Here is a 26,949-nt window from a genome sequence, read left to right as displayed (position 1 = left end):
TGTACAGAACTGAACATAGTTATATTTTATGTGTAATTAAGGACAGCATTTTTTAAAATCTAGGCTTCTGCTTCAATCAGTTGAAAACAATGGGTAGAGGCATGAAAGACATCAGAAGTTCCTTTGTTTATTCTTATGATTGATCACACTGGGCTTCATTCCAGCCTTCCCTGAAATCAGTGGAAGTTTTTCCCCCACAGTTTGCAGGCTCGTAGCCTTGTAGCCTGCCAGCATATAAGGCCTATAGTTCAATTAAAGCTCCTCTATGGCAACATCGACATGGGAAGCTTTTCCTGGCAAAACTAAGCTTTTGGCAGGAAAAAGTGTGGAGCATCTACTTGCAAAATGCACTTTGTCGAGAGTTTGTCAACAAAACCCAGCACATTTGCTGGCATCGTTACACCTCTCCCTTTTCAGGCATAACATCTCTCCACAGTGGTCTGTCAAAAAAACAGCCATGCAGATACTCCGGGGCCCTTTTGTTGACAGACAGTGCACCTGGTTCAGTGGCCAGCCCCGTTTGCAGAGCTTCCAGTCAGCTGTTCTGTCAAGAGAGGGCCCGGCAGTCTGGCAGATCTGTTGCCAGAGCAAATTGTTCTTTTGATTTGCTTTTATGTGTAGACAGAATCTGTCAACAGAAGTTTTCCCAGGAAATGCATTCCAAAAGTGACTTTTGTCTACAGAAGCTTCTAGTGTAGACGTAGCTTAGATGTACTAATCCAGTTCAGTTAGTTCAGTACATAGTTGGTTTGACCTAGAAAATGGCAAATTTATTTTCTTATTGTACTTCATTTTGCAGTAACCACGAGAGACTTGCAGCGTATCCTTGTTGTAAGGGCTTGTATTTTTCTGTTTTTCCCCTATATTTTACCCCTAGATACAAAAAATAAAGGTAATTCATGTCAGTGCCTGTCTGATCTAGGTCCTAGATCTGTAAAGTTGTCCTCTTTTAACTACATGCCGACTCAAAAGATGGACAGTCGTCATGGGGGGCATGCATTGGAGTTTAACATCAAGACCATGGGTTGCACCCTTCCTTTTATGGGGAAGAAGTAAGGCAAGGGTTACTCAGGGGGTATTTCTGGATACTTTTGCCTTTTCTTGGAACTTACACACAAGGCCATGACATCACACCTGATGCATATTCAGGATAACACCTGAAATAAATATCACCAATCCCATCTCTGTACCCCATAAATTCCTAGGGATCCAATGCCTAATGTAGTATCGGAAAGGTTGAGCTAAAGTGACATGAAAGGCACTACAACACCCATGGTAAGTGGGCTCATAAGAAGTTCCATGAAGGGATTTGAAGATTCCTGCCTCAATTTAATTTCTTTTCTCTGGTACCGGTTCTCTTTTTCTAACCTCAATCTCCTTGTTCTACTGTCTCATGATCTCCCCTCTCTGTCCATGGAGCAAAGGAGGTCTCAACTCCTAGAATCCTCCGGAGGGAGTATTGTACTTTACTGAGAGATAAACTGTAATAACTGTAATGCAAACCATATATGTTATGCTAAAATAGTGAAAACGTATATAGTCTGCAAGTCTATATTGGCTCTCTCTATTGCTCAGTATCACTCAGTTTCTATATTTATATTAATTTATTATAGTTTGAAATCCACAGGCTGTGAAAGAAAAATGAAAGTCTTGTTAAATTTACTTGTGTAATCATTGACAATCCCAAGGACTACCTTTAGTTCTGGTTTTTAATGTGCTTAGGGTGTAAGTACAGGCCTTTAATTTTTTAAGTCAGAGTGGTAAGTCTAAACCTAAATTAGTAACTCCTTTCAAATAGCCTTAAATCCCTGGTTACAGCCTGGAACTGGGAGTTTCTTGAATCCTTATGAGGAAGATTTTCAGAAGCGACTAGTGATTTTGGTCTGAAGAAGTGGGTCTGTCCCACGAAAGTTCACCTAATAAATTATTTTGTTAGTCTTTAAAGTGCTACTTTGCTGCTTTTTTGTTTCCATAGTGATTTTGGGTGCCTCATTTTCTGGGTTTCTAACTGGGACGCATTAGAGGGGACAGCAGCCTTCTCATATAGGAACCCAGTGGATATGGGTGAGGCAGATGAAGGCACATAGTAATTTACTTTATTACATAGCTTTTAAACTCCTCATATAGCTTTATAGTTTATTACATGGATGTCATCTCAACACACGAGATAGGAAAAGAACACAGTTTGATTGACTTTTAAAAAGCTAGAGAATCAAATATGTCCCTGGTGCAACTCAGTTTACATTAGGGGTGCATTCGGCTCTAAACTTCTCATTCAGTTAGGCTGCATCTGCACTCCAGTGATCTTCTGGAAGACAATCCTTGGGAAGATTTCTTCCAGAAGATTACATCTAAACATAACAAGCAGCGCTGAAGAGCCACCCGTTCTTTTGCAAGAGTGCATCCACACAGCCAAGTGCACTCTTTTGAAAGAGCAGGCCAGAAAATGCTGCGGATGTGTTTGCATGGCCGGTAAGCCATTCCCAGAGTGCTGGCTGCCTGTGCCTTAAAGGGCTCCTCCCAAACAATCCATCCCTGCACATGCTGCTGAGACCTGCTGAGCTGTTTACAGTGAAGCTGAGCCTGTGCCTGTGATTTCAACTGTATACATGTGAGGGGCATAACTATATATAGAGGGGGATCCTGGAAGTGGGGAGTCTCAACTTGGATGGGGGTTGGGGACATGGCTGCAGGGGGCATTATTCCAGGGATGGAGTGGAGGACCACGACCCCTGGTGGCCACAGGAGCCCCTCCTGCCCTGGGTGCAGGGTTCCCATTAGGACATGGGAGAGGGCCGATAGCACAGTGAGGTAGTGGGGACCGTGGGCTCAGCCTTAGTGGGAGGGGTCACCCTGGGCAGGAGTCAAGCTGTGAGGCCCTGAAGGGTGGCAGGTGAGAAGTCGCCTGGAAGATGGGCAGCAAGGGCCTCAGGGGCTTTGGGATGAGTGGGTGCAGGGACAGCTGGGCCATCAGGTCAGTGAAGGCCAAGCACACTGTGCACAGCTGAACCAGCATCTCCACCCATGTATTCCACTGCCAGGCCAGCTCAGCCTCCTCCAGTGCCAGCTGCCACTCCACCAGGGTATTCTGCTGGTGGAGGGTGGCTGTGTAAGTGGAAGGCTCTTTGTCCTGGCTATGGCATCAGGCACTCTGGGTGCAGGCCTGCCCTTGGTCCTGGACTCCTAGGCCCACTCGCCTGGGCAGGGCTGGCCAGCTCCAGGGGTACGTTGGGACTCTCCTAGCCCATGGATGTCAAAGCAGAAATAGTTGTGGGGGTCAGTCCCACATCCTGGCCCTGGATGCAACGCCCCACACCCCCTCTGGGCAACTGCCCCCACCCATGACCCAAGGGCTGGGTATGTCCCTGTAGTGGTGGCATGATTTCACTGCACAGTGGCCCGTGCCACAAATGGCCTCTGCGATGCCTTGGGGATGTTGCTAACCATGTTGCTAACAATGGCAGGGTCCTCACCCCCGTGGGGAACAGGCTAGCAGATGGGAGGGTGTACTGTCACAGGGGTGTTCCCGCTCAGGAAGCGGGTGAGCTGGGCACAGCCTGACTTCCCCAGGTTTCCCTGCACATGTGTGCAACTCACTGTGCTGTCCACAGGGATGGGCGTTAGGTGTCATCTGTGGGCATGCCTGCATGCCAGGGTACACCCTGGGGTGGGACATCTGGGCCTGGTCCATCGCCAGCTTGCCTGGAGGTGGGGTGGCCGGGGGGTTGTAGCCACAGAAGACTGGAGGCTGAGGCTGGCTTCACAGTTCCAAAGCCTCCCAGGACGGTCTGGGCTGTCCATGTGGCTCCCCAACCACCCAGAAAGACTGGGACTGATCACATGGCTTCCCAATGCCCCCAACCCCTCGGAAGGGTGGGGGAGGGGCTGGCGAGCATAATGAGCAGGGGATGCAGCTCTCTTGTATACCCTTAATGTCTTTTACCTTTAATGTCATCTTATATAGATGCTCATTTGGTAAAATGTCACTAAAGGTATCAATTAAAAATGCCCTTAATATAGAACAGATGCACAAGATGCATCTTGATTTAAAAGTATTCTGAGTACACAGCTGTTAACACACTCCTCAGCCTCCCATTTGCACCTGCTCATGTGGTGGGCTCCTGTTGATTGCTGGCAATTCACTCCTCTTACAGTGCTGAGATTCTCAAATTCAAATCCAGTCTCTTGGCCTTGTTTTCTCACACACATGTAATGATTATTTCTCCTACATTTATAAGGGGTGTGTGAGCTCCTATAATCAAATAATTTGAATGTTTTAAAACTATTCATAATTTCAGTATACAGCTGGAGATGAAGGCAGATATGAATAGGTTGTATATATAGTTATGGAGCTGTAACAATTGTTGTTTGTTGCAATGTTTGCAATAATACCTTAGGGCTTTTCCACGCTGGGAAGTTTAATTGGATTAACACAGAATGTGAATTTAAAGGGGACAAGCTGTTTCTGATTAACAGCCTGTGTGGAGGGTCTTTTCTGGAATTATAATTATTCCAAATTAGCCTAATCTACTTTAGAGTACATTTTCTAGTACATGACATGAAGACCTGGTGTACTCATTCCATTTAAGCTTATTCTACCAATGCATTCTTTCACAGCTCTGCCACTTTGCTGAGTGAGCTGGCACTCGGTTATAATCATTCCAAGGAATCTTCATCAGAGGTTTAGGTTGGACATTAGGAAACAGTTTCTAACTGTCAGGGTGGTCAAACAGTGGAATAAATTGCAAAGGGAGGTTGTGGAATCTCCATCGCTGGAGATATTTAAGAACAGGTTAGATAGATGGTTTAGACAGTACTTGGTTTTGCTTTTGGGGCAGGGGCCTGGACTTGATGGCCTCTCGAGGTCCTTTCCAGTCCTCGTATTCTGTGATTCATGATCAAAGAATCACATATTTCATGACACAACTGTGGATCTGAGTCATCACTTCAGCTAAAAGCAACAGCATGTCACTACACCTAGGCCTTAAAAGAGCCATATAGCTTCAGAATCCACCAGCTGTTGTTTACTGCTGGTGAATGTATGTTTCTTGTTATGGAAGGTATGTCTGCATGATTTTTTCACTTAGCCCAGAGAGAAGATAGTTATCCTTGCAGATAAATTAAATAATCAGTAACACGTTCAAAGCAACAAAAATAAAAGACTGCTAGGGATAGCAGTATGTCACTTTTTAATATACTTTGAGGCAAGATCTAAAACAGAAACCTCTGCCCACATCAGATTTTAGCTATAAGGACTAATTTTTGTTCTATCATACTTGTAAATGGATAGCACGGCACGCTATGGCTGACAATGTGACTTCATTGTTACTTTAACTTTGAACCAAATAAAGCCATGGATCTGGTCAAAGAATAAAAAAATGGAATTGGACACCCTGGGCTTTAAGGCTAGATCAAGTAAACCATATTTGAGCATTACATTTTCTCCTCCCCTTTTACATCCTGCATGAAGCTCTTCTCATCCTGACATTTGTTACAGCTCTTCAGAGTTTCAAAGCCACAAATTTTCAATCTTTTAATAAGTAGTCGCAACAGCTGGATATGTTATTATGTGAATTCCAGCATGGCACATGTCCATAACCAGACACCAAGCCAAAGAGGATCACAGAGAAAGCGTGTAGTTATTGGAAAAAAAAATCTGAAATTCCTAATTATGATACAATAGAATCTATGCTCTTAAAAGCACAAAACTGCCTTCCCTCCCTTTTTTGTACAATAGATCATGTTTTCTGCTTTCTAGCTGAAATGAAGACCTCTGCCTAACTCTTTAGTATCTATATATGTTCGTGGTGGGTTTGACACTTGCAGGCTAATTACCTGTTATAGCTCTCTTATCTTCTTTCCCACCAACAGCCAAATCTTCATAGACATAACAGTGGACTGGAAATACTAGAGAGCAACACCCCACCCTGCAATGCTACTAAATCTCGTTCAGTGTCTCTAACCTGAGCAAACAGAATAGTATAAGGTCATTCGATCATCCAGCTTCCCAGAGGCTGCTGGTTTTTACATTCATCTTTGCAGTTTGATTTGCAAGCACATTTTAATTATTTATTTATATGGCACATCCAATAAAACATAAATAAACCATGCAACTGAATTTCAATTCTGTCACTAATGTGCAATTTATGTGACTAATTCATTAGGTTTGTCACTAATTTATTAATTATACAACTTTTAAGCCATGCATTGATTTGGATCCACATTTTATATTTTGGAATGTAAATATCTTTTTCTTAAGAGTGTTTTATTTATAAAAAAAGAGATTAAATGTTAACCCACAATTTTTCCACTTCAAATAAGGGGTTGCCTCCTGCATACCTTTCAAAGACATAGCTACCTGTCATGATTTATGTGTGGCATGCAACATTTTAAACATTAGATGTTCTTTTACTTTTACCTAAATGGATTCTTTCCCTTTGCTTTCTGGAACAGGTGGAGGGGATTGGAGGGAAAGAAATATAAATCAGGTTCACACTGACAGCAAGACAACCTGTACCTTCATCTTCTGTCTCTTTCAATGATTCTGTCTGTACTATCTGGCAGGCACATCAATCAGAGTTGTGGCTCTCTGGAGTTAGGATGCCACGTCTCAACTCTTATCCTGATGCAGCCATGGGGAAACAACTAGCGGGAGTTAGGAAGAAGCCATTCTACCAAGGATAAGGAATGCTTGAAACGAAGTATCTAGACACACAGAGGCATAGCTTTAAGCAAAATAAAAATTTGCCTAATGGCCTTAATTACTGTTATGTGATTTTTATAGGAAGAAACGTTCACAAAAGAACGATGTGTTTAATTTGGTTTTTTTTTCTGAACTAACAATGGTCAAAATCCTTCTCAGGTAAGGTTTCTCTAGGTTAATGCAAATTAAAATTTGGGATCTGCTACATATAGTACTTTATAGCTGGTGCCCAGCATTACATTGGTACAGAAATGTAATGTAAGATAAACTGAAGGTTTTTTGAGATTAAAGGACTTTGTACTAATGTAATTATTGCAGCATATTTACAGTACTGCAGTCTCTTAACATAGGCACTCTACTTCAAATGCAGAATGTTGCTTGCACTAATGCATTTTACCTCAGTTCAAACCCAGTTTTTCAGCAGTGTTCCAGCTAGCCTGGAGATTTGCCTGGGAATAGCTACAAGAGTGGCTACAGTGTTACAAACTGCTGAAAAGTTCATCTGCTAGGCAGGTGCAGGGAAATTAGGGAGGAAGAACAAGGAGTTTAAGGCTACATCTTTGCTACTGCAGAAAGTCCAACTAAGCTATGCAACTTCAGCTACAGCCTGGTGTACAACGGGGAACAAAGCCAATCCAAGATATGCAATTCTAACTACATTATTTGCATAGCTAGAATTGATGTATCAGGATCAATTTTCTTCCCTGGTATAGATCAGGGCTCTTACCGATGTCCCTACTCCATGCGATAGCATGGAGTAGCAGGGTTGACAGCCGAGCCCAGAGAGATTGATTTTAACATGTCTTCACACACACAGCCAAATCAATCCCCAGAAGATTGATCACGGCATGTTGACCCCCCACCACCTTCAAGTTATAGACATACCCTATGTGAATAAAATAGCTGGAGTTGATATACATTAGATCATGTTTCCACAGGGTCTACACCCTGAGGATTCAGTGGGAGAAACTCTCCTGTTGACTTCTCTTATGTTTCTTGTCTGAGGTAGAGTACAGGGGTTAGCTGCAGAACCATTGGCAGTCAATTTTATGTGTCTTAAATACACATGCTAAACTGACTGCCAGTGGATTGATCTCAGAGAGCCAATTTGGGCTATAGTGTAAACATAGGCTTACAGATTTGATCTCAAGGAAGAATCCATTCAGGAAGGCCTGACATGTTGGGCGGATCCTGAAGTTCTGAACCCATTTAGGCTAATGCCTCTGCTGTATGCATTGGTGCAACATAGATATAGTATGCTCAGTTTACCAAACCCTAGGGATCATCCCTTTGAGTCTCCCTCACTCACTGTTATAACAGGTTGTCAGCTACTGCCTCTTCACTTCACCAGCTTCTCCTTTGTCAAAACCAAAATACATACAACCCACAACAAACCAGACCAAACCAAACAATCCCGTAAAGTCTTTCTGATTATTTGATTTTTCTTGCTAGTTAGCAATGTTTCTGAAACCCTTTATAGATATTCCATTGTATACATTTGTGGGATATGGAAATATGAAATTTTGGTTACGATTCAACATTTCAAATAACTGTGCCAGTTGTCAAGAGATTTATCATAACGAAGGGAATATGTACCTTATTTGTAATGTCTGCTCACAAGCTTTGTGGCTGGGGTTATCAAAAACTCATTGTTCCATCCTAAATGTTGAAACTGTTGCTTGTATGTTAAGCAGCACTTTACTCTGCATATAGTCCTGGTATGGTACAATATGAAGAAGGGAGGAGAAAAAAAATCAAGTCCTGAACAGGTAGTGATAGAAATAAAAGGATAACATAGAATACCTGCAATACTGTGACCCTGCCATTGGAGGTGTTTCCCTGTCTCTATGTCCCTTGTGTTTAATCTAGCCTAGTTTTAAATGTTGCAAGTGATGGAAAGTTATGATTTACATTAAAGGATACTGGTGTTATCACACAGATATTTAGTTCATGCCCTCCTTGTTCTGGACTCTTATGGTAACTCTACCATTCAGTGAGCAACACTCTGTTCTCTGTTGCACAAATGGATCTTCCATTTGACCCAATTCTCCTTTCACTTACACTGCTATAATTTCATAAATTGCAGTGCAGTCTCTCCTGATTTCCACCAACATGAGTGAGTAATCAGGTCCATTGAGTTCTCTGGGAACTGCATTCTTGTATCTGAGAACAATATTTGACCCAAGAACTAATTCTACAAGAGAGCTAATTTTCTTACTATCTAGGCAGTACAGCAAGTCAGGAAGCAGAAGTGAAGGGTCTCATGAGTCATACTTTCTCAATGATTCACTAAGGCTCTAAAAATTTGTATTACCTTTCTTTGCTAATGCATCCCCCCAATGCAATAGCACTTCTTTAATTAAAACATACAAGAGAAGCAATAAGCTGCATTTACTTGAATTTTAAATTCCAGCCACTTAAAGCTTTCAAACCAATCAGAAGGAAGTGATTTTTTTTCCTTTCATGTATGCATACACTCTTTTTTCCCTCAAGTTATTTTGCTGGAAACATTTTGCTGACTTGACTTGGAATTGCTGCTTCCTAGTTCCCTAAGAAATTTCTCCTAACTGAGAAATTAGGTTAGAAAGGTTGAAATGCCTTTCATCTGTCCCTGACATTGTTGGTGGTTTTAGAGCCCAAAGAGATAGCTGAGGAACCAGTTATCCCCTCATTCTATAGTCACATACTACAGCTTGCAACCACACTAGCTCAAGCTGGGATCTCATTACAGCTCCAAATAATTAGGATTAGGCTAGTTTGGTATCTGGATGGGGGAATCCCTGGTAGCACTCCTCCTTTGAATCTATATTGAATCAATAGAACAACATGATGGTGGGGGGTACTCCAGTGACCACTAAGGATGCAGCATGTGTTTCTGAGATTAGCTCCCGATTAGCTAAGTATTATGACACTCTTAAAAGGTATGTATGGATGTATCTTTCTATGCATGCATGCATATATTCATGTTGACTTATGAAATATATCTGCCTGGCCAGGGGAGGAGTGGGGTAGTAGATGTGATAGCTTTTTAGCAATGCACAATAGCATACAATGGGGAAGAAGAAAAAATGAGCTAAAGCTTAGAGGAATTAGGAATTTAGGTACAGAGCATTAATTACTTAAAACAGAATTTTGGGAGGATGTTAAAACATCCTGCTCTTACCGAAGGTACCGTAAAGACCAATAATGACAATAGTTGGGATTTTTGATTGACATCTCATCTGAAATTGGGTTGCTCCAGCGTCACGTTATGAGATTCTGATTGATGCTATATATTGGAACAGTCATTTACAGATGAAGTAAAAGCAAAGATGCCCCCCTCCCCATCTTCTAGTAATGCTGGCACAGTGTATGGTTTGGAATTATAATCATGCAAAAACATGATTTTTTACATAGGGCTGACACATGAAACCAGAAAGTAACCTGATAGTTTCAAATGAGTTCATTCAAAGTGGAAATTCAGCCAAAATCACAGTATCTGTTTGTGCATGTTCATGCATGCAGTCAGATAGCATTAATTAAATCTGAGGGGGTAGGGGGACCCAAAACAAAAACCTATTTTGGAAATGAGTTGTGCAGAGGAGGGCTTGAAAACACCCTGACCACTTCTGAAACTTTGTAGCAATCACACTAGAGCAAAATGCATCTACTGAAGTTTGGCTGCCTGTGAGCAACTGCACTTTGCAGATGACTGAAAAGCGGAGAAAAAGATTGTGTTTCTGCGTCAGACTACTTGCTGTACTCTGCAGAGCTCCAGGGGCAATGGAGCTGCTTTCAATTTTGTTTACATTTAACATGAATGGAATTATTGTATAGTAGGAGAACATTACACCTTTGTATTTTTCTATAGTTTAAAATTCACTCATTGAATTTTAAGTAAAACTATTTTAGAAGAGTGCGCTAGTGCAATGATTGTATAGTAGCTTGTGTCCAATTGTGCAGCTCTACCTGTATTAGACAGACAGAGGGATTTTCATTCAAGTCATAGGGGCCTGTGCTTTTGAAGCTGGAGGATCCAATTTCCTTTCCCAGTGTTTCCTGTGGAGTTCTAACTGGTCCTGGCATAGAGAGTTCTAACAATCAAAGCTGAGATTCGTTACGATGTTTTCTTTTTCTTTTCTCCTAAGGCACAATATATTCCATTCTCTCTTTTCCAGAAAAGCATGTCAGAAGGTTGTTCTGGTGTAATAATTCAACAGTCTGCTTCAATAGGAGGTAAACTGGGCCCTTTATATATATAACGCCAGTCAATGGATTCACACTGAACTGCATGTGAATTCTTACATACTAAATCACACTCTGTCACGTCTTCCTGCTGAATATGTTTCATTTGTTTATTTTTGAGAGATGCACCTAATCAAAAGTATGGAGATTGTCTGAATGCTGCTTCCAGAAAACGACAGTTGTTTTAATACTTCAGTGTCATTGAAACTAGAAAAAAATGTGTATGTATGTGGCTATTTAGAAAACATGGAAATTAAAAGGATAGTTTCAGGGAAAAAAAAAACCCAATACCTGAAAACAAACAGTCAGACTCTCACTATTGAATATTCCCCTCCTTTCCTTCACTTCGACAAGGTGGTACTAACAGTAGATACTGAAAAATGAATGTAGGGAAAGTGTGCATATGAAAATAGGCATTCTAATCACATTCTCTCCCACATTGCAAGGTAGCCAACATTTATGACAAACCATTCAGCAAATGTCTGGTGAAATGTTTCAGTAACATAGCTTATAAATCTGTTGGCTGTTTCATTAATCAGAAGAGCAGCTGTGCAGCTATTGAAATAACTTCTCAAAAATGGCTAACATGCCATCCTGCAACATCATTCCTAGAAACTGTGCCTTGAAGACCGATGATATAGCACCTGCAACTTACTTGGTTCTGGCACTGAAAAACTGAGTAGTAGTACCATTTCTCAGATGTGGTACTCTCAGACTTCATGGGCAATTGGATCCCCAAAATGGCATTTTCTTTCCAAACAATATCATCTTGAAGGCACTCCCTTTCCCTTCTCTACATATGCAGGCTTGTTTGCCTAACTAGGTGCATCCTGACCCTGGGATCTTTTATTCTACTTTCGATAGCCTTCTCTGATCTTTTACTGGTTCTGACCAGGCAAGTTCAGATGAGCTAATGAAAGAAAATGTGTTTGTGTGTGGGGGGGTGCGGGGGAAGCAAAGCAAGAAAAACAGAATGCAAAAGGTTTTACCCCACACCAAATATAATTAATAATTCTTGTTAAAAATTGTCCTAATACTGTACTGATTATGGTTCTAATCACACTAGTATTGAAGCATCATATAGATGTTAAAGAATTAACCCCACAACACCCATGCAAAGTAGAGAAGTGCTCTCTCCATTTTACAGTCAGAGGAACTGAGACACAGGATGCATCTACACTCGTCCTCTCCTGTCTGAGGTGGTATGGTAATGAGGCAATTGGAAGCAGGTTAGTGAGGTGCTAATGTGCATATTCAATGCCTCATTAGCATAATGACAGCCATACCAATTTCAAAGTGCAGACTTTCACTTACTCTGATCTACTTTTGTGGGAGATGGGGACAGTCAAAGTGGGGCACTTATTTCGAAACTGCCCCCATTTACAATGTCATTCCGCACTTTGAAATTTGCATGGCTCCCATTACGCTAATGAGGGACTGAATATTCACATTAGTGCCTCATTAACCTGCTTCAAATTACCTCATTACCATACCACCTCCGACAGGAGTGGGAGAGTATAGGAGCAGCCATAGAAAGATAATCTGGCTTGCCACAAGCAGTCTATGGCAGTTTGGGGAAATGATCCCAAACTCTTATGACTAAACCTTCAAGACCAACCTTTCCTTAATTTGGCTAATTAACCAGCAGTTTTAGTGTCTCATTTATGTTTCTCACACAGGAAAAATCCATCAATGTTAAGGAGAGCTCAGAATTAGACCCCTCATGTTGCTTGAAAACACACTATCCGAGACAGTTTGCTCCAAACAGAATGAAAATGACCAAAACCGAAACAAAATTTGGAAAGGATGGTTCTCTTACTAAAAATGCGGTCTCTGCTAGCAAACACAAGAAGGAAATCCTAAGAAGTAGAAAAGTCCGTTTTTAAGCAGTTGTTGCTTACTATATGTAGCTAGACAGTCTAGGATGCTTGGCTTATTTAATACAGGGCCCAACTCTTCCCTTTGTTCCCTATCCAGAGGGAACCTTAATCAGATTTCCTCTGTCAAGCATCATGTAGCACCATGTTACCTGAATCCCATTGGCTGGGACTCTTTGGAGGTTTTTTCTAATAGAGCTCTATAGAGCCAGGATCCACAGGAGGTGTGGATAGCAGGAACTAGAGGGGACAGCAGGCCCTCTTCATGGCATTCTCCCCCATCACATGTATGAATTAACACATGGAGACATAAACTTACATGAAGGCTACTTCCAGAAATCATACCTTCCATATCTGTGTCCTCATGTGCAGATCTACTTCTAAAGGAAAAGTGAGCTTAAGGAGTACTGGAGAGAGACCAGACCCCCTCAAGACTGCAACACTCTTTTCCTGAAATCACAGCTATGTACCTCGTCTATCAAACTCCTAAATCCAAGGTGATATTTCATAGAAAACTCCACATGATCAATCTCATACAGATTTTTAGCCATGTGTGCTCCATCCTTTGCCAAGTCACCCACAGGAAGAAGGCAGTATAGTTTATAATTAGAAAAGACATGCACAGTTTTTTTTTCTTCTGCTTTCCAAGGGGAGAGGTACGTCTGTATAGGAGATACTTGGCTGAGCCTATGACATGAAGATGATTGTATTCCATCACTAAATAGTTTCTGATGAAAACCTAAAATTGAGGGAGGGGATGGGAGGGGTGAAGCCAGGGAAGATCTTAACAACACTTCAGGGAGTGATGAAGCAGTTTCATATGATGAAGGTTTCTGCCTTTATCTTTTCACCCAATGGTGGGAGATCAGCGAACATCCTGTGTTATCACTTTTTGCAGGGAAGAGAAAGAAATATGAGTGTGTAAATCAGTTCAGATTAAATGCAAACGTGGGCAATTGCATCAGACACAGGATCTTGTTTTCCACAACAGTATTGTGCTGTGGCAGATTTCTTTTCTTGTTGTCTCAAAATCCATTATAAAAGTTACCAAACTTCAGAAAGAATTCTATTGTCAGGATTGACTTTTCCATTACCTTTTTCAGCAATCAATCTATGTGAGTTGTGTGTGTTCTGCAAGTGCCAAAGTAGTTCCTTCTGTGAAAAGTTCCCTGTGTGAAAAATTGATATGTTCAAATGTGCCATGGGATCAATGTTGACTATAAAAGCTATGCAACCAGGAGAAACAGTAAACAGAAGTTTGAATCCTCCCCCAAAGAGCAATTTTCAGTGCTGGAAGGTACAATGTGACAGAAACTTGATGCTACATTGTCATGAATATAGACAAAATTAGGAAGCTAGAATATTGAGTAATGTTCCTTTTTAAATTTAATTAGATTTTCCCTTGCCCTGTACTTTACAGGATCACCAGAAACAGCAGTTTTCTGTCTGGAAAATATATTAGAAGTTGCTTTTTCAGTTAGGGCCTGATCCAACTCAAATTGAAGTGAAAAAAAAACCCCACCCTCTGATTTCATTAAACCACTGTGTGTAAAGTTCAGAGTCTGGTGAACATTGACAGAATTTAAAATTTGGTTTAATATGAAGCACACCCAGCTGCCTTGCTCACAAGGGCTAGTAGATGTTTGGGGTGTCTGCAGCACATCTGGTTTTATGTAAAGAATAATGTGTGGCTTGGACTGTTAAGTGGATAATTAACTTCAGAGTAAATCCTTTCTCTTGGAGAAGTATTATGAAGATGCACAAGTGAAATTGTCCTGAGTGAAGCATCAGGCATCAGCTCTTTCTTGTACTGCAAAAGACCAAAGTTCTAACATGTAACTGGAGATAAATCTATCATTATTATAGCGTGAGATAAGCTGAGTCATTGGGTTTTTAGCTGTTCTTAATACAAAGCAATGTTCACACGGCCACGCAGTGCAGTTGATGGATTCATTTTACAGCTGCCGGTTGTATGACTATCGCCATCTGAATAACTGGGATGGAGGTGATGATTCAGAGCTCATGGAGATAAGTTCTGTTATTTGAACATTTTAACAGAAAACATACGGATTTTTTTTGCAGTTTCCCTAACTTCAAGGTACATGAAAAACAAAACAAAACAAAAACATCAGTCATGTAGCACTTTAATGATATATATATTGGGTGATGAGCTTTTGTGGGACAGACACACTTCCTCAGAACTCCAACACATGAAGACTCTTGCTTTATGAACTGAACTTGGTTGTTTAAAATGGAGCTTCCTCTCCAGCCTCCTATGTCTCTGAAGCTCTTAGCTTATCTCTGCTGCCAGTAGAGGGCTTTTATGCAGAATTAACATACTGCCTTAGGCCCAGATCATCTAAGACAGGCGTGTCCAACCCACGGCCCGCGGGCCACATGCGGCCCTGGACAGCTAGTAATGCGGCCCCACAAGATCATAAACTTTTAACATTATTATGTGATTTATATACATTAACTATATTATATATTTTATATGCGGCCCAAGACAATTCCTCTTCACTCAGTGCGGCCCAGGCAAGCCAAAAGGTTGGACACCCATGATCTAAGATATCTGGGCACCTAACTCCCATTGATTTCCATACTTTCCAAAATCAACAAACCTGGAAACCCCGGATGCGCTATCATTTCGTGTATTGGCACCCTTACCACCGGACTATCCAGGACTCCCTCGTCAAACCCTATGCCACCAACACTCCCAGCTATCTCCAAGATACCACTGACTTCCTGAGGAAATTAAAGAACATTGGAAGAGTTCCTGACACCACCATCCTTGCCACCATGGACATAGAGGCTTTGTACACTAATATTCCACATGAAGACAGATTACAAGAAATCAGGAATACCATCCCTGATGTCACCACAGCCAATCTGGTGTCTGACCTCCGTAACTTTTTTCTCACCCACAATTATTTCCGATTTGAGGACAATTTATATCTCCAGATTAGTGGAACTGCTATGGGCATCCGCATGGCCCTACAATATGCTAATATATTTATGGCTGACCTGGAACAACGATTCCTCAGCTCTCAACCCTCCTCTACTTACAATACATTGATGACATCTTTATGATTTGGACCGAGGGTATAGAGACTCTAGAAAAATTCCACAGAGACTTTAACAATCTGCACCCCACCATCAACTTATGCCTTGACTACTCCATGCAAGAGATACATTTCCTGGACACTACAGTACAAACCAAGGATGGCCTGATCAGTACCACTCTACTGGAAACCAGCTGATCACTATACTTACCTACACGCTTCCTGCTTCCATCCTGCACACACAACTAGATCCATTGTTTACAGTCAAGCCCTTCGGTACAATCGCATTTGCTCTGATCCTATTGAGAGAGAACAAAAACTACAAGATCTCTACCAAATATTCATAAACCTGAATTACTCACCAGGAGAAAAAAAAAAAAAAACAAAAATTGACAGGGCCAGACGAATACCCAGAGACCAGCTACTCCAAGGTAGGCCCAAAAGAGCCAATAACAGAACACCACTAGTCATTACCTACAGCCCCCATCTCAAACCAATGCAATACATTAAAGACCTACAACCTATCCTTAATCAGGATGCTACACTCCAGAAGACCCTACGTGACGGGCCTGTTCTCTCGTACAGACAACCTCCCAACCTTATGAGTATTCTGACCAACAACCACAGTCTATACCACAGGAAGACCAATTCTGGAACTTTTCCTTGCAACAAGGCCCGTTGCCAACTTTGTCTACATATCCACTCTGGAGATACCATCACTGAACCTAACCAGGTTATTCACAGAATCACGGGCACATTCTCATGTTCCTCAACTAACATCATATATGCCATCATGTGCCAACAATGCCCAGATGCTTTGTATATTGGACAGACTTCAGACAAAGAATTAATGGGCATAGAACAGACACAAAAACACTCCTGATTCACAAACCTGTCAGCCAGCACTTTAATGGAGTGGGCCACTCTGTTAATGACCTGAAAGTCTGTGTTCTGCTGAAGAGGAATTTTCACAGAAGTTTGGAAAGAGAAGCTGATGAACTCTTTTATATTCAAATTTGACACATTAACATGTGGTTTGAACTGGGATGGGAATTTTCTAGCTCATTATAGGGGCTCTTTGCCTATTTGGCTTTGTGTAATTCTTGATGCCCCCCACCCCACCCCTCTGCTCTCTGATTTGCTCGCCTTGATTATATTTTTCTGATTTATCAACCTTTATTACTTTTTTGGTTCTGTGGCTTAAATATTGAGTCTGTTCTGGTATGGCTATGATCTGAAGAAGTGGGTCTGTCCCACAAAAGCTTATCACCTAATAAGTTATTTTGTTGGTCTTTAAAGTGCTACTGGACTGCTTTTTGTTTTGATTTCAATAGGTGTTAAGTGCCAAAACACCTGTGAGGCCCTGGATCATAATCCCTTCCTTTGGTGGCTGCTAACATTAGCAGCAGGTGTGCTGGCTGGGGCTTAAGGCAGCCAGTTTTCTGAAAGTAGCCAAGGAACTATGTTTCCATGGATCAAGCTGTAGAGGGAATACAGTGTTGCCAACCGGGCCCATCAATGGGACAAGGTGCGGCGGGGGGGACCAGGGGACATTTCCTCTGGGGTGCAGCATTTCAAAGAGGCCCAGAGTTCTGGTTGCCATGGCTGCTACTTTGGTGGTGGCAGCCAAAGCTCCAGGCTCCTTTGAAGTGCCACAGCATCACTGTTCTGCCCCTCCGCATTGCTGTGAGCTAGAGGCAGGGCCCGGCCCTGTGGTCCAGGCAGCACTAACTGTCCTAGGTTCCACTCATTCTGCCCTTGGTCCTTCCCAGAGCAGGGCCTCCATTCCATCTTCCCTTGGGCCTGCATAGCTGTCAACCCTCCTTTGCCATATGAGCTTATCTAAAAGCATCTGCTCCTTGAGCCTGGGGTTTCTTGAGACTCTTGGCTTTTATTAACAAAATGGAGTAGAGTTTAGTTTTTATGTTCACAGGGAAAACCTTGAAAATGTCATTTGTAAAATCTCAAAACCCAGATGCCAAATTTTAAAAAAACCTTTGTGGGTTTTTTTTTTCTTTGACTTTCATCATAATTTTATGGGGCCTCACCACTAATTGTAAAGACTTGGTGATGGCAATGCTGTAATTCTATCCTACTCCCACCCCCACATCACCAGCCTCTGCCTTGACTGAGACATCCTTTCTTCCTTGTGGAATGAGGATGACCAGGATGTTGGCAGAACATTCCCATAGTGGCAGCCTTCTGTTGGGAGACCTCCAGGCACCCACCAGAAGCAGGCAGTTTGGACATAGCTTTAGAGTGCTTCACCAAAACCATATGGTAATTTGGGAATCTTTAAGAGGCAAATTTGTTCCTATGGCAATTCAAATTCCTAGGGGGAGAAACAAGAGAGCAACAAGGGTTTGGAGGGTTGAGTTTGGCTCTCCTGGGCTGTGTCTACTTTGAGGTTAAGCAACTTTGAAGTTGTGCATACACACACACACACACACACACACACACTTACTTCCCAAAAATTTTCAGGAAGCAGTCTCTGGAAGAAGGACTTCCTTCTGGAAGCCTCCCCCCTGCCCCGGGGCTGCACAGCATTTTGGGGTCTGGAAAAATGGTCTTCTGGACTCCAAATCATGTGACATTATGCTAATGAGGCACGGGGAATTTGCATCTGTGCCTCATTAGCATCTTTCACTCTATGTATTAGCATGCCACTTCCAAAGGAAGTGGCCTGCATACAAACAGTCCCCGATTCTGAAGTGGAGTACAGAATGCGGAAGAGGGGACACCTTCTTCCAGGAGAAACCCAAAAGAGTGCCTTGAACATGTAGATGCACCTCAGATTTTTCCAGAAGAAGGCACTGTTCTTCTGGAACATAGTGCCTGTGCAGAAACAGCCCTTGTGAGGAGGTATTACAGATCACACTGCATGTAGAACAGGGAGTGAGAGATATGGAAATAATAAAAACACCTCTGTATGTCAATGACAGAGGAATGTTGGGACCTGACAGTGAATAATCTCATTGTGTTTGCCATTACAAAAAAAAAAATCAGACACAGAGCCTGAAAACAAGCAATACCCGCCCGTGCTTTTTTTTTTTTTTATAATGAAACATTAGTTGGAATATATTTAATAAAATGCAAAACTTCATTTTTAATAAAATTTTAATAAAATGCAGGAAGAGAAAAACAGGCACCATTTTTGCAGCTTGTTCTCCTGTGGTTCTGTCCTTCAGAATGCACTCTTAACTTCAGGCAAGGCTCAAAATGAAGAGTGGTTTCTGGCTGAGTGGAAACTGTGGGAATAAGCCATTATTGTCTAGAAATAGAAGAGCACTTTGGGAGTCTTTTTTGCCTTTTGGCAAGATAGCATCATTTCTATATTGTGCTCAAAACATAAATTGTGAATGTGTACTGTGATATCAAATCATTATACCATATAGTGAAAGGAACTAGCATTTAACCACAGACCTAAACAGACCCCCAATTCCTCAGAATTCAGGACAGACAGGCTGTGGGAAGAACAAGATAACCAGAGTGCAGCTAGTGAGTAATAGATCTAGTTAGGGCTACAGACTTGTGTTAGAAAGCCACCAAAAAAAAAAAAAAAGCCAGCTACAATTTTGTGAACGTCAAGCAGATGAGTATTACAATTTATGCTGTGACTATTGTTATCACTGGTAAATTTTTGAGGTGGGGTTTCCCTGGTAATGCTAATTTGAAGTCTGTCTTAGTGGAAATGGTAAATTGTAGAAAAGCGGAATTGGTTTGCCACCCTTCTTTTGTAAAGGTAAAAACTTATCCTAGTGATTAGAGTAATGCAAGCAATCCCTGCTAATGTATTTCAGCCAATAGATTTATAGTACGGCTTCAACTGTGCCATTTAGCACCGGTTTTGTAATGCCTAAAGTCCAGGCCTTGAATATTATAAATCTGTCACGTGTAAAATTTGGAATTAAAACTAGTTTTTACTACCTATCTTAGATCTCAAAACACTTTTGTACGAGAAAGCACAGAACATTCCTATGAATTAATAATTTATATAAGGCTCGATAATTTAAGGAATGCCACTCAGTGGCCTTACAATTTAAATGAGTTAAATTTTGTTCTTCTCCTTGACATACAAGCCGCTGACAGGATAAAACCCACATTATACTCAGGTACAGAAATTTAGTTTGTATCTTACATCACTGATTGCTTTTTAAATTTTCATGTTCATAATACTTCTGTATTGTTTCACTTGACTTGGACAATGAATGTCTATTACCTCTTTTATACTATTCTCATAAAACTCAGATTTTAAACATCCCCACCTTTATTTGGAGGTGTTATAATGAAGAGCAATTTCTAAAATTCAGATCCAGGTTCTGATTTCAAACCTCCCAAAGTTCAGGTGTTCACATCTAGATTTGGCTCCCTTTAACTGTCATTTCCTAAAAGGGTAGCATAAAGCTGCAATGCCTGGGCGATAGTTACTTTGCATGTCAAAACTGTATTGACTTTCTCAAATTTATTGAAAAGTTTGTTGTAAAGCCTTTTGTTTTCTTTTAACTAAAACCTGACTTTTATAAATAAAACAAACAATCTTGAAATATTGAGTTCAGACTTAGATTTTATTTGCCATTACAAAATGTGAAATGACTAACAGGCAAAGAAGTTTCCCACCCCACTTCCTCCTTGTACAGATTGTGGTACTCTATAGAGGTAATATGTTGCAACAGCTACTTTTTAATCATGTTAGGAAATATGAAGTACACCAAAAGTTGAGCAGGCAAAACTGCTGATAATTTCAGGACTGTCCTGGTAGAAAGGCAAGAGCATGTTATGAGGTTGGACTATTGAAGATGGTTGTGCTTTGTGGCTATGCTTTAAGGCAGTAGTGCCTAGAAGCGAGTTTAAAGGGTCAGTGTACAAATGAAGCTGCATAATTTCAGCTAGGACCTGAAAAACCAGATTTACCTTTTCTCAGATCTATTTTTAAACTATGTTAAACTGTGAGTTTTAACTGAGCTGAAGGCATTTTCTGTGCTGCAATTTTATTAATGCAGGCTGTCCCCAGGTAAACTTCCAGAACAGCAAATATCTGCTTAGGCAAGACAACTAGTAGCTTAATGTACAAATACATCTCCTCTTTAATTTTGCAAAAATGAAAATTTGGGATGCTGGGGAATGCCTGTTTTATTGAAAAAAATACTGAACACAATAGTAAAATGCAAAAAACTTAGTTAAAAGAGAAATAGCAAATTTCACGAACCAAAGAAATCTTGAATGTGGTTTAACTGGGCATAGGTCTTAGGCTTGACCACTCCAGGTGCAGTAACCAGCTGAGGGGGACCAAACACTCTCAAAGAATACGTAACCGCAGAGACCAGCTCAGCTGTTGCTAGCACTCTCTGCTTCCAGGACATACGGTGAGGGTCTGTCTGCAACTGATTTGTTCTGTTAAGGAGTATACATCATGATAACTGGACTTGAAGCAAGAAAGTTCATGTTCCCTGAAAAAGGCAGTTATTGATGGGTCACTAGTAGAAAGAGGGAATAGGGGAGTTAGGCAGGAAGCAACCCAGCCACAGGGCATAGCAGTTCATAGTTTATTAAAACTCAGCTGGTTCAACTTAACCTGAATTCAGCATCTCTCTTTGCTAATGAAACAACCAGTGACCTCAATAGATAATTAAAAATGCCAGACGACCAACACCTACTCCAGAAGGGATTGTGTCTGCTTGAGCTACTCAAGAGGTAGAGTTATGGGCAAGTTGCACCATACTTCTTAGATAAGAGAGTCAATGTGGAAAATATGGGGCCAGACCCATTTTGTTGCTTTAATTGTATCCAGCAATGTGTGCTAATTCCTGCACAAGGGCTGTGATTTATCCCTGGTTGAGCCTACTTATTCCAGGGAGAAGTCTCCTTCCTTACAACTTTTCCTTCCCTGCACGCAGCTGCACCTGAGACAGTCAGGCCCTTAGTGCACTTTTATCTTCAGGGACAAACATTAGCTAGTTAACCCTAACATTGCTTTGGAACAGGTAAATCATTATCATTCCCATTTATTCCTGGGAAATGGAAGAGGAGAAAGATGCCATGGATCACCAGAAGTAATATGGTACAAATCCTCCCAACAGTGCTTGAACCCAAGCAGATTTACACACGTGTGTGAACTGGCTTGCAAGCTCTGGAAGTCAGTTGTATTTTTACTTAAATTCCCATTGTCAAATCCTGTTACAGAGGCTTATAGTCCTGGCTCAGGTATCTTCATTCTCACAGCTTCACACACCCTCTGTCAACTCTACCCAGCGTTCCCCTTCAAACATGCAGCTCTGTCAGTTAAGGCGTATTGATTCAGCCCAACACAACTCCTCTGTGACAATCCACAAATGTGTCACTTATGCATTGAAAAGTAGTCCAGAAACACTTTAAAGCCTAATAGAATAATTTATTAACTTATTAATATAAGTTATTCTGTTAAAGTGCTACTGGACTACTTTTTTGTTTTTCTATTATATAGACTGCATGGCTATCTGTTATTATTATGCACAGGCACACATCAGACAGACAGGCATAAAGTTTTTATCCTAGACAATGCTCCCTCTAGTTACAAGAGGAGAAATAAGGAGAAGAACATGGTGAAAGGCTGGTAGTATGTACGTTAATTTCTATACTTGGAAGAAGCTGTTTCTTTACCTCAGAAGGCTAATTCTGGATCATGACATCAGACTCCCCTCAAATTTGGATGCAGAAAAAGAACCTCATACTATCCTCAGATGATACCACTGTAACTCAGCAGTCATCCCATTGAAGACAGTGTTATTAATCCAGTGTAGGTGAGAATTGGATTGTGACTAAACTGGTTCCTCTCAGGCTGATAGCTATGAATATGCATAGATAGAATGAATAAGTGCAATAACTAAAACATGAAAAATCACATTTGAGCAAGGATGTGCACTCCGTAATATTGAGATATAGACATCTCTCACAGATCTAGAAGGAATCCTGAGAGGTCATTGATTCCACTCTCCTGCCCTCTTGGCAGGTCCAAGCACTATCCCCGACTGATTTCTTTTATTTTCTTAGTCTATTTGCCTCCAACCCTTAAATGGCCTCCTCAAGGAAGTGCAGGAACGGCCATTCTGTTGATTTCTTGCATGTGCTGGCGTTTACGAGATTGCTTAATGAAAAGTGGAGAAAGCTCATTATAGAGGCAGCTCAATACACTGTAAGGTGTGGGTTTGTTTTTCTCTCCCAGGTTTGCAGCCAATCAGAGCAATGTTCTTTTCCTTAGATGATTTTTCCCCTGCGTATTTCCTTAATAGCACAGTGGATGCAGTGTCAGGAATTGTAATGCACACTTACAGCCCAGTTATGACTGATGAACTGGAAAGAGTCTGCAGGTACCATCATTAAGCTGACAATCCTAACCATAGAAACCAGAAATGCACACTTTAAAAACGTTATTTTTATCAGTTACACTACCCTAATATTTCGTTTAATTCTTCCTTCCTCTGAGTTATCGGAACATGTATTTCATTTCCTGTGCTTTTTATTGTAGCTTGACTAATCAAAATCCCATTTCCAAAAAAGTATGATCTTCACAAAACAGGCTGATCGCTGCATCAAAAAAGGTCTTGAGTGTCAGCCATTGGAGTCACAGCTTAATGACATTAAAAAACAAAAGCTGTGGGAAAGAAGTTTCCACCAGTTACTTGTTAGGACCACATACATGTTCTGATAGCAGATATCTACTCTTGTATTCTGAGAAGTTGTAGTAGATTTTGATAACATGTTCTATAACAAATAAGAGCTTTTTTTATGTTTCTACAAACACTAAGTGCACCATTGACACTCAATAAATAATGAAGTCCATTAAGATCAGGATTGTAACATGGATGATGTGTCTGTTCATAGGAGTAAGAACCCTCCCTGCCCCTTATATCTTGGCTACTTGGACCTTGAGCCTAGATCCACAACAATAAGTGGGTACTAGGCAGTATTCCTGTTCCCCTGGGATAGACGGGAGGGCAATGTCAGGGACTGGATGGAGATTCAGCTATGAGCCTTCAACTTGCAAGTTAATACAATGGAACTAATAGATAGCGTATGAGAATTTGCTACTGGTGTAGGCTACACTCAAACTGCTCCAGCCATCAGCCTAGCAGAGGCAGGGGATTAAAAAAAGAGAATCAGAGTTCTGCTGTCCTTCTAGGAAGCTACTGCTAAATGTGTAAGGAAAGAGTTCAAAGAACATGTCATGGCTTGTGAACCCCTCTCATTCAGTCTAGTAGGGAGGCGTAAGGGAATCTTGCAGACTCCCATAAGTTTTCTGTCAACTTCCTTTTACTTGTAATGGACACACTTCACTGTGTATGGAAAGTTTCACTAAGCTACTGTAGGAGGGTATCTGTTTGATTACGAGTCTGAGCTTGAACCTGGCATTGAAATAACATCCTGTCTGGGGCAGCACTGGCATTAGGCAATGGAACTGTTTATTGTTACTGTGGTACAGGAGTTTACAGGGGTCCCACTTGAGTGTTGGGTCTCATTGTACTAGACACTCCACACATAGAGGATGTTGAGCATACAGGAGAAAGGCAATGCACTCACCACATCAAAAGCCAATACACTTTAAGTGCCTAAATATGGGCTTGAGAGTTGTTTTTTTTTTTAAGGAATCTTAGCTGTTTTCTCTTTTTTGGGGGGGCATGGGTGGTGACAAAGCTCCTCTTCTTGCTAGTGGGGCCTGCCCTTTTTTCATGGGTTACTTGCCTCAGAGGTTCACAGCAGCCCTCAGTTTAGTCACCAGATTGCTGTTTGGCAAGCACCTTTTATTGTTGACTACCATAGGGAAAAGAGAGGCGATCAAATTCAAATGTCTCTGCTGTCTCTCCAAGTGATCTGAGCAGGACAAACTCCTCCACAAATATCAGTCCTTCTCCTGTGTGGGATAGGAGAATGAGGGAAGGCCAGGGGAATCCTCTACTTCAGGCTCCGGCCCAGGGGCCCTGCCACAGCAGGTTTTGCAATGCCTCTCTTGTTGTTAGTTAACAGCTATGATTCTCTGAGCCACTTCCCCACAGCAGACCCCAGCACCCTCCTTACCCCAGGTTCTTCCCTCTGGTACTTGCTTGTGCTCGCTCCCCTCAGATTCTTCTCGGCTCCTTTTCTCAACAACTCTTCACATGCACTGTCTAGGCCAAAATATGAGGAGCCTGTTTAAAACCAGCCTCAGATGGTTCTTCATTGGTTCCTACTGTCTTGATTAGCTTGGCTCCTTGAGTTTGGAAGCCTCCTAATTGGCTCCATCTGTTAATTGCCCTGATTGCTCTGAGTGTGTCTAGCAAGTCCCCGATGGTTCTGATTTAGCCCTTCCTATCTTACTTTTGGGAGAGGAATCTATTTAATTGAGAGGTAATAGATTTCCCTTCTAGCATTCCTCTGTAGCTCTCAGGCCTGACCCTGACCCTGAGTTCATTACAGAAGCATGCAAATACCTGTCAGGGATGGTGTAGGTATGCCTTGTCCTGCCACCAGTGCAGGGAACTGGACTAGATGACTTCTCTGAATCTCTTTCAGTCCTACAATTCTATGGTTAGCTCTTGTTAACAAAGTCAAACCAAAGCACACATGAAATGCAACCACAGTTTGTATATGCTTACTTTGGTTCTTGTTCAAGATATCCAGGCAAATTTTTACCACTGTGATGTCCAGAGGATCATCATAAAGTCATGTCTTGCACAGACAGTGGGTTTAGAACACTGGGAGAGAACTTCCTCTAGGCACACTTACCATAGGCCCACAAAGGTATACAATGACCAAAGCCCATTGGGAGCTAACCAATGAGAAAGATATTTTGAAATCTAAGTGAAGCCAGTGGAAAGTAGTGGATGGCAATAAAAAGTGAAACTTCCCAGGGATAGAACTGATACAGCCCAAGTAGCAGAAGTGCAAGCATCTCTCATGTGAGTTGCTTCATTCTCCTGGCTTGCAGTGTAGGGGCCAATTGTATTGCAGTGCAGTGTGTTTTATATGAGGGAAATGTGACTGGGTCCTTTCCTTGTGTATATGGGTACGAGAGAATAATGCTGATGCCCTTCCAGTGGAAATTGCCTGCAGATTACCCAGCTTATTAATCATAGGCATGTATAAGTTATTGATAGAGATGGTTGACAATTTTCCATTGAAATGTTTCTTCAGTGGAAAAGGGAGTTTCTCCAAAATCATTTTTTTCCTCAATAATCCAGACTGTGGGCTGAGCTACATCTCCTATAGAGTTGAACTGACTGGTAAATCATGGGAAAGTCAGTCTGGCCACAGGGCTAGGCCCAGAAAGGAACAAAAGAGGGTATGAGGCCTCTCATGAGGTACTAAGACAGCTCAGGTGGAAACAAGTTAATGTGCATCTGACTGTAACAGGGCATGACTCACCAGCCCAGCAACTCCTCCTGCTTTCGTTGGGAAATAGCTCTTCTGCCTTGGAGCACTTGCTGTTGACTGATGTCGCAACCTCCATTACCTGTCTTCTGATTACTGCATTCCCCATGTCCCTCCTGACATCTGCATTGGCTTCTTCATTTCAGAAGGGGCACAGTAATGAGCGAGTTGGGAAGATGCAAATGAGGTGCTGCCATAAATATGCAGGGTCTCATTAGCATAATGGCAGCTGTGCACGATTCAAAATAACCGCTTTTGAATCATGCACTGTCCATGTAGATGGGGGCCTTCTGAAAGGACCCCCTAGACTTTGAAAGCCCCTTCTTCCTATTTGGTTTTAGGAATAAGGGTCTTTCAAAGTCCAGGGGGTCCTTTTGAAAGGCCCCCGTCTACACAGGCACTGCACAATTAGAAAACAACACTGTCGAATCACATGTAGCCACCATTATGCTAATGAGGCACTGGATATTCATGGCAGCACCTCACTAACATCTTCCCAACTCACTAGTGCTCTGAAAGGAAGGGGCTAGTGTAAATGTGGTCATGGTGCCCTTCCCTTACAGCACTATCCTATGGCAGTACTCCTGCATTAGGGGTCCTTCCGTCCCAGGGAACCCCAGTCCCCTTTACCCACCTTACTTTAGTGATCCACTGCAAGTCACCATCTCACCCCTATCTCTGGGGCAAACTGCAGTCTGAAATG

Source organism: Carettochelys insculpta, chromosome 5, assembly GCF_033958435.1.
Source record: "Carettochelys insculpta isolate YL-2023 chromosome 5, ASM3395843v1, whole genome shotgun sequence".
Taxonomy (NCBI): Eukaryota; Metazoa; Chordata; order Testudines; family Carettochelyidae; genus Carettochelys; species Carettochelys insculpta.
Note: the sequence above shows the minus strand (reverse complement) of the source record.